Genomic DNA, 13,365 nt, shown 5'->3' on the forward strand with positions numbered 1-13,365 from the left:
GCCGTTCACCTGCTCAGTGTGTGGGAAGGGATTCACTTGGTCATCCACCCTGCTGAAACACCAGCGAGTTCACACTGAGTGACCTTCAAATATTCTGACTGTGGGAAGAGATTTAAAATCAGAAACGAACTGCTGAGACATTGACGCACTCACACTGGGGAGAGACTTTTCACCTGCTCCGTGTGTGGGAAGAGATTCACTCGATCATCCCACCTTCTGAAACATTAACTTGTTCACACTATTGAGTGACCTTTTCATGCAGTGACTGTGAGAAGAGCTTAAAAGCAGAAATGAACTGCTGACACATCAACGCATGCCCATTGGTTGAGAGACTGTTCACCTGCTCCGTGTGTGGGAAGGGATTCACTCAGTCATCACACGTGCTGAGACACCAGCGAGTTCACGAAATGAGCAGGTCCAACGAGCCGGTCTGTAACACAGGCCAATGACTCAGTGCAGCTCGTTACCCAGTCACTGGGCTCCGTTATAGCCTCTCCTGTCAGTAACACACAAAGAGAAATTGTAAATCTGAAACAGAAAGAGATAATGTATAACACTTCATATCAACCACCAGTTTTTCCCTCTTTCCGGCTTTTAAAACAATCTGTTTCACAGTTTGTCAAACCCGAAACAGCCTCTGGGATTTGCTGATTGAGAATTTCAGTGGAAATTGGGACCGTCACTAAGTATCGGAACAAATATCCCCGCTGAGGTTTCGGGATTGTTACTGGTTTATTTATATCAGTGAGTGACCGATTTTAAACTAGGTGAGGGTCTAAACCTAAGGTAAGAGCCTGGGATAGACAAGAGATTCTTCAATGTATCAAGTTAAATTACACTGATTCCACCAACACTGGACATCACATCCCTCAAACATTGTTACCTGTTACTGTATAAAACTGTTGAGGGTGGAAATGGGAAATAACTGAGAAAAACTTCATTGTATCAAAGTTAATTCTGATCATTATTATTATACAAACATTCTACAGCCTATCCCTTAAAAAGGACCCAATATCAAACCAGTCCCCAGTCCTTGGGCCTGTGCCTATGTTGTGATTTGCACCCGCTTCTGACTGACTTGGTTTCAGACGCACTCCCGTCAACAGTAAACGGATGGAGCCGGATCCATAAGAGAAAAATGAGGACCGAGCTCCGCGGTTCTCCCAGAGTGCGGGAGGCGGAGTAACAGCAGCAGACAGAGAGATCTCTCTAAACCAGCCGCTGCCGCCGGAGAGAAGCGAGTCCCGTTCCGAGCCGTGTCTGTCAGGCGCCCGCTGACCCTCTCTTCACTGAAGGGGACCGATTCAGCACCAACTCACAGACCCACCATTGGATCATTGAATCACCTTCAACACCTGAATTACATCACCACTTAATCCTCTATACACGAGGAAATACAAACCTTGTCCACGCAACCTGTCCTCATAATGTTACCATTTTAGCCCCGGTATCATTCTGGTGAAACTGCGCTGCATCCCCTCCACGGCCAATATGTCTTTCCTGAGGGGTGTGCCCAGAACTGAATGCAATACTTTAAATGGGGTCTCACCAGAGCTTTCTATCTGGAACATATTTCCACGTCTTTGAATTCCAGCTCCCTTGAGATAAAGGCCAACATCACATTAGACTTTCAAATTATTTTTTCGCAGTCCACTGGCTTTTAGTGATTTCTGTACTTCGATCCCTAAATCTCTCTGCTCCTCCATAGTTCCGAGCTTCTCACCATTTAGAAAATACTCTGATCTGTATTGCTTCCGTCCAAAGCAGATGACTATATACTTCCCCATATTGAAAGTTTGAACAGGCTGGGGCTCTTCTGTATAGAAAAGAGGAGGCTGAGGGTGACCTGATATCGGGCTTTAAGATTATGTGAGGGCTTTATAGGTGAGGCATAGACAAGGTGTTCGCTCTTGTGGGAGTGGGGACTCCAAAACATTGGGCCCATGAATATCATCCAGTCACTAATGTATCCAATCTGGCATTCAAGAGAAACAGACTTCCCCAGAGATGCGTTAGAATGTTCAACTCACCACCACAAGGAGTAGTTAAGGCGAATAGAATGGATGCATTTACGGGGAAGCTGGATAAGCACAGAGAGGAGAAGGGAATATTAGAGTTTGCTCATCGGGTTAGATGAAGAGGGGTTGGAGGAGGCTCGTCTGCAGCATAAACACCGGTATAGTCTCGTTGGGCCGAATTGCCTGTTTCTGTGATGTACATTCGATGTAATTCTATGTAAGCTCCATCTGACACAGTTTTACCAACTCACTGAATCTCTCAATTTCCCTTTGTAACTTTATGCTCCCATCTACACTACTCACTGCGCCTCCTAACTCGATGTCAGCAACAAACGTGAGTGTTCGGCTCTCTATTCCTTCATCTCCGTCATTTATACATATCGGAAAAAGCTGATGCTCCAGAACTAATCACATCCGGCCAATTTGAGTACATCCCTTATTATCCCGGGCCTCTGCCTCCCACCTTCTAACCAACTCCCGACCCATTTCAATAGGTTGCCTTAAATTCCACGCACTCTAATTTTTGTTGACAGTCTCTTATGTGGTCCCTTATTGGATGCCTTTGGAAGTCAATGTCCATCTCACACCCAGAGACACTCCATTATCGAGCACGTTAGTTACATCTTCAAAAAGTTCAACGAGCTTTGTTAGACTTGACTTCCCCTTTACAAATCCATGCTGGCTCTCTCTGATTACTCCATATTTATCCAAGTGCTCAGTCATTCTTTCCCCAATAACGGATACTGGTAACTTCCCCACAACAGGCATCAGACTGATAGGCCTAGAATTTCCAACTTTATCTCTCCGACCCATCCGAAATAATGGAGTGACATTGACAATGTTTCAATTAAAGCAACAATTCCTGAATCAAGAGAGTTTTGATCGATCATGAGTAAGCATGTACAAGTTCCTTACCTATTCCTCTTATTCCCCTGGGATGGTAAACATCAGGTCCTGGAGATTTGACAATCTTCAATCTCATTATTTTCTCCACTGCCATTATTTTATTTACACTGAATCCCCTTGATTTATTTACAATTTTCCTCGTCTCTCTGCTATGTTCGCCTCATCCTTTTCTATGAAGACCGATGCCAAGTAAATATTTAGCAACTTTGCCATTTCCTGATTTTCAATTACAGTATCACCTCCATCTGTCTTTAAGGGGCCCACATTACTCTTAGTCACCCTTCTTTCTCTTAATATACCTGTAAATACCTTGATTGTTGTCGTTATTTTCCCTCACAAGTTTTTTCTCCTTTTCCCTTTTTGGACCTCTTCGGTTTTTTCGTTTCAGCACCACAATAAACAAGACTTCGCTGTAAAGTTCAGCTCAATAGTTCTCCAATGTCAGAGCGAGAATTGTCTGAACCCCTAATTTATTTAATGTAACAAACACAAGCACACTTAATCATCGGTGTATCAACACACTGATGGATACACAAAGATAAACACAGCGAGAAATGCAGGCAGTATCAGGATGCACAGGTAAACGGACAAGGGAAATGGACAAAGATAAAACGGTCTGTCCCTCGAACAGACAGTAACGTGTCACTGATCGATATTAGTGAGACGAGGTGGGGAACAGGTGCTGTGAATTGGTGCTGTGGTTTAGTTGGTTAAAGCATCTGTCTTGTAAACAGGCGATCCTGGGTTCAACTCCCAACAGTGCTTTGTGTCACTTATTATTTTTACCTAATTTGTGGAATTTAGCGACAAAGTCACACTTTGGAATTGGTATTTGTTGAGGTTTGAGGAGGAAACCGATATCAGAATGACTGTTCAAAAACACCATTTCATCGCACAGACAGACCTCTCACAGAATGTGTCTGTAACACTTTAATTTAAGGACACGTTCTTGTTTCTGGGCTCGTCGGGGTCAGGGTATAATTCACGATTTATGTCATAGAGGAGCGAATGGTTGTCTCCTAGACCTCCGGATAGCAGTGATAAAGTTCGAGGATACACAGAAGCGGACAGGGTGGTCGGGGTCTGGAACTCACTGTCTGAAAGGGTGGTCGAGGCAGAAAACCTCAACTCATTTCAAAAGTGCATGGATGTGCATTTGAAGTGCGGTAACCGACAGGGCTACGGACCAAGCCCTGGAAAGTGGGATTAAGCTGGATAGCTCTTTTTCGGCCGTCACAGACACGATGGGCCGAATGGCTTCCTTCTGTGCTGTAGCTTTCTCTGATTCTATGATTCCGTGTGTGGGAAGGGATTCACTCAGTCATCACACGTACTGAGACACCAGGAAGTTCAAAAGTGATTACAGGGGTTGGATTCTGCTGTTGATCCCATCCAGGACTGAACCATGTTCATTCTGACAGTTGGGGTTTGTTTCTCCTGATGTTAATAAGCCCTATAACTGGGCTGGAGTTTAATATTCTGGATATCTGTTAAATAAATCAGCTTTGTTTTAAACCCTTGTTGCAGATTTTGGTCTTTCCCACCTGAGTGTTTAGCATCACCTGACTGGAGCTCAGAAAGGACAATCTGGGGGGAGGATTGTCCGGTGGGAACAGAACTTCAGCCTGGACACAGTCCTTCAGGGCCACACTGAGAGGGGCAAACGGCACTTTGGTCTTTCTCGTCTCTCTTCACTGACAGCAAAGTCGCCGTGCGGCGTCCAGTCTAAAAATGACTGTGGTAATTATTCTATGAAGATTTAACCTGTTTGTGTGACAGTCCTGAGTCTTCCATTTAAGGCAGGTGTTAACTCATTTAAAATAAACCCGTTTAAAATAAATGGGTTATGAATTGTGATTTCCGTGAAGCCAATGTTCCATTCCTTTATATGATTCATGTGCCTGCTCTCCGACAACAGGGTAAATGGTGGAATATCAGCCCTGCTCAGCCGGCAATGATCACGGTACATTTTCTTGCAGACAAAACACACATTGAAACCCTGGAACTTTGAGGCGATGAATCCTGAGGAAAAATAAAATTAGGGCTCGAACCATCAAACTTTTGCACCAACCGATAGCACCACCGAGACAGGTGAAGAAGTCACCCACTGAACCAGTAACTCATTGAGCTGAACTTTTTGATTGCAGTGACCAATAGAACAGTTGTCCACAGTCAGTCCAAAATGAATGGTTGAAACTTGCAGGAGTGAAAATCCAACGAGCCGGTCTTCACTCTTAAACCAGCAACTGTGAAGTTAAGAGAAACGTGCCGGAGAAATACTCGATTTCAGCGCGGTGACACTGGGCCAGAGTAAAGCTCAGTTAATATGATCGCCGAGTGGCGAGAGGGTGGATTTGGAATTCCTGAGCGACCGCACTGCGCATTTTCCAGATCTGCTTGGAGCACCAATCCCTTCAATTCATCACTTACAGGGACAATTCGATTCTCGGTTTCTTTTCCCTGAGTTTGGTGAAATTTTAAAAATTGAAAGCGACCAATATCAGAGCGAACCTCGTCACCGACATGCTCACAGATACAGAGCGGCCACACTCTGCTTCAGTGAGATGAAAGACCAGAGCAGTTTCAAGGTCGAATGCAATTGCAAAGAAAGCTTGATCAATGAAAGTGCAGGTCATTGAGGTGCCTTTAAAGTCCTGATTGTTTGAACTGAATTTCTTCCGAAAGCGCTTGAGATTCAGGTGGAGTGATTTGGGGACTTCCTTTCCCTCATCGCAAAAGTTTGAACCGCAGCTCAAGATCAAAAGTCCCGGGCTAAATTAGGGATTCTCCGGGATATGAACCTCGCATCGAGAATTATACTCCCACCTCAATGAGCCCAGAAACAAGAACGTGTCGTCACATTCACGTGTCACGGTCACATTCTAAACAGGTTTGTCCTGTACTGTACATTACTGTCTAAATATTACAGATAAGCAGAGCACTTGAGCTGTCACAGCTGTGACTTTGACTTTTCTCCCTCTCCTCTCGATCTCCCCGGCAACTGCCACTAACCACAATCTTCTCTCACACTTCTCCGTCAGAAAGTTCCGAGCCTCGGTTTTCAAATGAAATAACGCCCATCTCTCCAATCACCGACAGCCCAGAGAGAGTTTCATAATTTCAGCTCCCACTTTGCCCAAATCCTCCTTAAAGTACCATGAAAAAATTGGCCTTTAGTCAATAATAATATAATTAAATGTTCTTCTCTTCAGGGGCATTGTTTCAGATTCCACGGCTTTTAAAGATCACTGCGGATGTTTAACGAATCGCCTCTTGGTTGGAGGTTTCTGTGTGGGAAAGATCAGGAAGTGATAATTGAGAGACCGAGGATGAAGCTGTTTGATGGGAGCACTGGGGACACAGACCGTGCGCGGCTCCAGTGGAGCAATCGGTCAGCGCGCGTTATTTCTACAATAATTATACACTCGAGAAATGCTGGGGTTGTGAGCTCCAGCGCCATCTAAAGTAGTTGAACCTTCGAAACATTTTGACTGGAGTTCAAGGTACAACCGGTTCCATAACACATCGACTTCTTCATGTCCCCATGTGGGCACTGAGGCTCCTCGGGCCTCCCGTCTTGCAATAGCAGGTGAGAGTTTATTTGTTTATAGGAGGGAGAGGGGGCGATTGGCGAGAGCTGAAATGGTAAAGCGGCCGGCACGACATCTTTAAATCTGAAGAACCAAAAACACAATTCTTCTTTCCGTGAAGCAGGGATTCATCGGTTTGAAGTGTCGTGTAGGGAAAATTCGGGAGGCAAATCTGCTGCCTGGTGTCACGGTGTAACGGGTGAAATTATTCAGCTTTCAATTGTTGATCGGCTGAAATCTCGAGAGGCCTTTTCCAGCTCCCGTGTGGAACAAGTTCAGCTTTTGAACCATTGGGTAAAGTGTTTTATTTAATTGCTGCGAACGAATGACAAGACATGTTGTACAAACAAGAAGAATTGTAAAATCACGAGTTCGCTGTCCATGTTTCTTACATCATGTTCAACAGAAACAAGGATTCTCCTCAACACGTTGCTGAAAATTGTATAAAAGTGATACTCCCCCCAATTCGACATCGACGGGGATAATTCAGAGTCCCACCATGAATCTGTATGATGGAAACTAATTTAACAGCGAGCCTGGATAGCTCAGTCGGTAGAGCATCAGACTTTTAAAACAGGTAGTGATCTGAGGGTCCAGGGTTCAAGTCCCTGTTCAGGCTAAGAGTTTTAAAACAGCTGGCAAGTTCTGCTTTTCCAGCGGACCAACATCAGCGAAAGGAGCAAGAGTTGGCCATTCAGTCCCTCGAGCCTGCTCCGCCATTTGATAAGGTCATCGCTGATCTTCGACCTCAACTCCACTTTCCCGACCTGTCCCCATATCTCTTGAGTTCCTTCGTGTCCAAAATTCGATCTATCTCAGTTTTGAATCTGTTCAATGGCTCAGCATCCACAGCCCTCTGGGGTAGAGAATTCCAATGGTTCACAACCCGCTCAGTGAAGAAATCTCTGTACTAAATGGCCGCCCCCTTATCTTGAGATTATAACCAATACTTCCAGACTCTCCAGCTAGGGGAAACAACATCCCAGCATCTACCCTGTCACTTTCGCCCCAGACAAATTGCTCGCACAAAATGGAATTTACTGTTAGAACACGAAAGACTTGTTCAGACAATGACAGCACCAAGTGCGGGTCGGCAGGTACATGAAATGGACAGTGAGGGGAAATATTACCACAAGCTGCTGGTGGAACTGTTTCCATTTCCAAAACACACGCACCGAATCAGTGCAGCTCCTGGGAAAGGTGCAAGGCAACGCAGGACTGTCATGTCTCACTTGAAGCAATTGACACACACAAGATTCTGCCATCACGAGCCATCTCCTTCTGTTTCTGTCACTACTTTATCTCCAGCTTCCTCTGCTCCTCCAGATGCCGGTGAATTAGATGTTCAAAGCAAATACTGCGAATAAACGAGAAAAAATACCTTAACTGGAAAGCAGGAGAGGTGAAGAATGATGCTGGGTATTGAGAGACGATGGATTTTGCAGATACCGGGATAAATAGACACAACGACCTCATCTCCCAGCTTCTTCGGATACTGAATATCTTCATGCTCAAGAGATGTTCTCACTGCCCCAGGCCCATTTTCTCCAGTCGCATCTCCCACCAATCTTGCACACGCTGCTTCGCTCTGAAATTGTGCATTTTTTTCACACTGGGGTTTAATTTGAAGAAAACATTGCTGTGATCAGCTGGTGTTGTTAAGGAGACGGAGCACAAGAAGATACATAAAAGGCAAATGATAACAGTGACTGTTAAGACCCTGTGAGCTACAGTTAAAGGTCGGTAACATTTAAAGTGTCAGGCAGCAGATCTTTTCAAAATCTTGACACAAATGGCAAGAAAACACAACGCAGAATTTGATCAATGTCATGACTTTCAAATAGCAGACATTTTATACACAAGGCAAGAAAGATTTACAAGGGTGTTGCCTGGACTGTAGAATTTTAGCTAAGAGGAAAGATTGGATAGGCTGGGGATGTTTTCTTTAGAACAGAGGAGACTGAAGGCAGATTTAATTGAGGTGAACAAAATTATGAGGGGGCAAGATTGTGTGGATTGGAAGGACCCATTTCCCTTAGCAGAGAGGTTAATAACCAGGGGCATAGATTTAAAGTGATTGGTAGGAGGATTAGTGGGGAGTTGAGGAGAAATTCTTTCACCCAAGGGTTGTGGGGGTCTGGAACTCACTGCCTGAAAGGGTGATAGAGGCAGATACCCTCATCGCATTTAAAGAGTACGTGGGTATGTACTTGAAGTGCCGTGACCTACAAGGCTACAGACCAAGAGCTGGAAAGTGGGATTAAGCTGGCTAGCTCTTTTTCGGCCGGTACGGACATGTTGGGCCGAATGGCCTCTTTCTGTGCTATAAATTTCATTGATTCTATGATTCTATTTAACAGTAAGCAGGGTAGTTTAGGGGTCATGAGAACGCTACTGAAGAAAAATAACTGCTGGGAAACAAGCAATGTGTCCTTGTAAACCACAGATCAGGGAGGTTCCAGCTCCAGTGACAGAGATGGATCACAACAGGATATATAAGTGAGGGGATACTGATGTAAGGGTCAGTCAGGACTGGAGACACCGGAGATCAAGCTCAGGGCGGGATCATCTCGTGTATACGGAGGACTTGCATGTTTACTCTGGTGGAGGAAAAAGAATTTGCTCATATATTTCTTAATAAGATATTAAAGTTGCTGACCCTCAGACTTGTTAATTAATAAGACAATCTGTGCACGTCACAATGAAGTCACTGACTCCTCTTCCCAGTTCCCCACGCTTCCAATTTTGGCGTCACCTATAGATTTTCACCTTGTGTCCCACATACCCAAGCTCAGATCATTCTCTATATTGAGAAGAGCAATGGTCCCAACACTGACCCTGGGGGACACCACTGTTTACATCCCTCCAGTTTGAAGAACATCCATTAACCACTACTCTCTGTTTTCTGCCCTTTACACAGATTCCTACCCACACTGCCCCATTCATTTTAATAGCCTCCTGTCCGGCAGCTTGTCAAACACCTTTTCACAATCCATCCACACAACATCCACTACATTCCCTTTATCAGTAGACTTGAGATATCTCAAATAATCCATGTTGGCTGTTCTTAATTCATGTGTTTCTCTAACAAATGTTGAAATGTTTGCTCCACCTCATCTGGTTTCATCTGTTTCAAGCCACAACAGAAAGGTTGAGTTTTCTCCTGGAGCGAAAGATGCTTCAGACAATGAGGGACATCTGGGCTTAGACACGCCCATTCAGTGCCGCAAATCCCGCCCCTCACACACTCTGATTGGTTGCAGGACCAGCTGTCCGCTCATCCCTCCAGTCAATTGACCAAAAGACCATAAGAGAAAGGAGCAGGAGTCGGCCATTCGGCCCCTCGAGCCTGATCCACCATTTAATGAGATCATGGCTGATCTAATTTTTAGATTAATTCAACTTTCGCGCCCTTTCCCCATATCCTTTGACTCCTTTGCTGATTAAAAATTTGTCTAACTCAGCCTTGAATGTATTCAATGAATCAGCCTCCACAGCTTTATGGGGTAAAGCATTCCAAAGATTCACGACCCTCTAGAAGAAGAAATTCCTCCTCATTTCCGTCTTAAACGGGCGACCCCTTATTCTGAGTCTATACCCCCTAGTTTTAGATTCCCCCATGAGGGGTAACATCCTCTCAGCATCAACCCTGTCGAGTCCCCTCAGAATCTTGTATGTTTCAATAAGATCTCTTCTCATTCTTCTAAACTCCAATGAGTATAGACCCAACCTGTTCAATCTTTCCTCATAAGACAACCCTTCCATGCCCGGAATCAACCTAGTGAACCTTCTCTGAACTGCCTCCAATGCAAGTATGCCCTTCCTTAAATAAGGTCACCAGAACTGTACGCAGTACTCCAGGTGTGGTCTCACCAGCACCCTGTACAGTTGTAGCATGACTTCATGCTTTTATACTCCATCCTCCTAGAAATAAAGGCCAATATTCCGTTTGCCTTCCGGATTACCTGCTGCACTTGTATGTTGACTTTTTATGTTTCATGTACGAGGACACCCAGATCCCTCTGTACCGCAGCGTTTTGTAGTATTTCTCCATTCAAATAATATTTTGCTGTTTTATTTTTCCTCCCAAAGTGGATGACTTCACATTTTCCCACATTATATTCCATCTACCAAATGTTTGCCCATCTGCTTAACCTGTCAATATCTCTTGACAGATACTTTGTATCCTTATCGCAATTTGCTTTTCCACCAATCTTTGTATCATCAACAAATTTGGCCACAAGACACTCTGTTCCTTCATCCAAGCCATTAATATATATTGTAAATAGTTGAGGCCCCAGCACTGAGCCCTGCGGCACCCCACCGATAAAAGGAAATTCCAATCAATTCCTGCTGCTCCTATTGGTCCGGATATCTCCTTAATCACCAGGGCGGGGTTCATCGTGAAACTGACGGTCCTGAGGTGCAGTTGGAAAATAAACATGAATGAACCCGTCAGTTGCATAAATTAATAAAACGAAATTAATAAAAGTTACCGAAAAAAATATTTTCTGGAGTTCACCAATGTGGGGCGGGGGCTTCTATGCTGTGTGTTTGTGCCGGTTTAAATGGCACGAAGGGCTGGGCTTTCAGTTTATTTTATTATCCTTGGTCCAAACGCGCTCGCCCTGCTTCCAATGTCTTTGTTTTTCGGCCTGATATTAAGATCATCAATGGCGGCTGCATCACCCAGCATGCAGCGCGGTACAGATTGTGCCCTATCTGAATCAGTGGAGCTCAGCACGCAGGCGCAGTAGTGCCTCATTATCGGTCAGTGTGTCCTGAGCATGCGCGGCCAGTCGAGGCTGCGGGAGGAGCGCGTTCGGTGCAGGTCAGAGGATCGGAGCAAGAGGCTCAATAAACCCCGGGGCCCGGGTCCGGGCTCAGGCCCAGGCTCAGGCTTTACAAACCCCGAGTGCGGCCCCAGACCCGAATATAAAACAGTGAACATTATCCCCCCCTCACTACCCGCCGGGAAATGAAGGGGAAATGGGGATCGGTCAGGGAGCGTCTGTAAATGAAGGAGAAACGGTGATCGGTCAGGGAGCGTCTGTAAATGAAGGGTAAATGGGGATCGGTCAGGGAGCGTCTGTAAATGAAGGAGAAATGGAGATCGGTCGGGGAGCGTCTGTAAATGAAGGAGAAATGGAGATCGGTCGGGGAGCGTCTGTAAATGAAGGAGAAATGGTGATCGGTCAGGGAGCGTCTGTAAATGAAGGAGAAATGGTGATCTCTATATCTTCAGTCATCCAGGGAGCTCCAGCTTTGGATGCCGTTCCTTTCCTCGTGGGAATCTGTCCACTCTGTACCCAAACCAACTCCTCCTTGAAGGCCTCCCACTGTTCAATTACTGTTCTGCCTGCCAATTTTTGATTCCAATCCACACGGACAAGATCCATTTTTAACTCACTGGAATTTGCCCTCCTCCAGTTAAGAATTTTCACATTTGACTGTCCCCTGTCCTTTTCCATAACTGTTCCAAACCTAATGAGATTATGATCACTGCTGCCCCACTGAAACATGCTCCACCTGCCCCACTTCATTCTGCACACCGAGCCCACTGCTGTATTCACACTTTCTCACACTCACTCTCTCACACTCACTTCCTCACACTCTCTCACACTCACTCTCACATTCACTCTCGCGCTCTCTCACATTCACTCTCACATTCCTCTCTCACCCTTTCACATGGTTTCGGGCCACTGAAAGATGATGCGATGGGTTTGGATTTCAGCACAGGGAGGAGGGAGAGTGTGTGGGACGGGGATTTACAGCTTTGAGGAATGAGAGAGGAAATAATGTTCCATAGAAAGTAAAGTTATCTGATCTGAATTTCTATCCTGTACTTACAGTGATAACTTTTATAAACTCCTTTTACAGGGGAGAATTTGCAGAGGGAAGCTCAAACCAAAGATCACGTCAAGATCTGACAGAGTCACTTGATTCATCAGGACCTGAATATCATCGGCCTTTGAATGTGGAAGGAGAAACATTTGTCTGTTCTATCCGTAGGAGAAGATTTCAAACATCAGTGTGAGTGGGAAAGCACCGAGACACACACACCCGAGTGAGAGTGTTCCAGTGCACTGACTGTGGAAAGAGCTTTAACCAGTTACACAGCCAGAAAAAACATCGCACCATTCACAGCGGGGAGAAACCGTACACGTGTTCTGTGTGTGGACGAGGTTTCAACTGATCGTCCAACCTGGAGAGACACAAGGACACCCGGACCATGGAGAAACCGTGGAAATGTGGGGACTGTGGGAAGGGATTCAATTACCCTTCAGAGCTGGAAACTCATCGACGCAGTCACACTGAGGAGAGGCCGTTCACCTGCTCCGTGTGTGGGAAGAGATTCACTCAGTTATCCAACCTGCTGACACACCAGCGAGTTCACTCTGATGAGAGACCTTTTAAATGTTCTGACTGTAAGAAGAGATTTAAAAGCAAAATTGATCTGCTGAAACACCAACGTACCCACACTGGGGAGAGGCCGTTCTCCTGCTCCGTGTGTGGGAAGGGATTCACTCGGTCATCCAACCTCCTGACACACCAGCGAGTTCACACTGGGGAGAGGCCGTTCACCTGCTCTGTGTGTGAGAAGAGATTCACTCGGTCATCACAGCTTCTGTCACACCAGCGAGTTCACTCCGATGAGAGACCTTGTAAATGTTCTGACTCTGAGAAGAGATTGAAAAGAAAAATTGAGCTGCTGAAACACCAACGTACCCACACTGGGGAGAGGCCGTTCTCCTGCTCTGCGTGTGGGAAGGGATTCGCTCAGTCATCCCACCTTCTGTCACACCAGCGAGTTCACACTGGGGAGAGGCCGTTAACCTGCTCCGTGTGTG

At 45.5% G+C, this 13,365-nt stretch overlaps 1 non-coding gene across 1 annotated transcript; it reads left to right on the plus strand.

The window, feature by feature from the left end:
- Nucleotides 1–7,048: 7,048 nt before the first annotated feature.
- On the plus strand, nucleotides 7,049–7,133 carry trnak-uuu (transfer RNA lysine (anticodon UUU)). Its single transcript is given in 2 exon segments — nucleotides 7,049–7,085; nucleotides 7,098–7,133. It is a non-coding gene; the product is annotated as a tRNA-Lys (tRNA).
- Nucleotides 7,134–13,365: the final 6,232 nt, after the last annotated feature.

This window comes from Heptranchias perlo, unplaced genomic scaffold (assembly GCF_035084215.1).
Source record: "Heptranchias perlo isolate sHepPer1 unplaced genomic scaffold, sHepPer1.hap1 HAP1_SCAFFOLD_289, whole genome shotgun sequence".
Lineage (NCBI taxonomy): Eukaryota > Metazoa > Chordata > Chondrichthyes > Hexanchiformes > Hexanchidae > Heptranchias > Heptranchias perlo.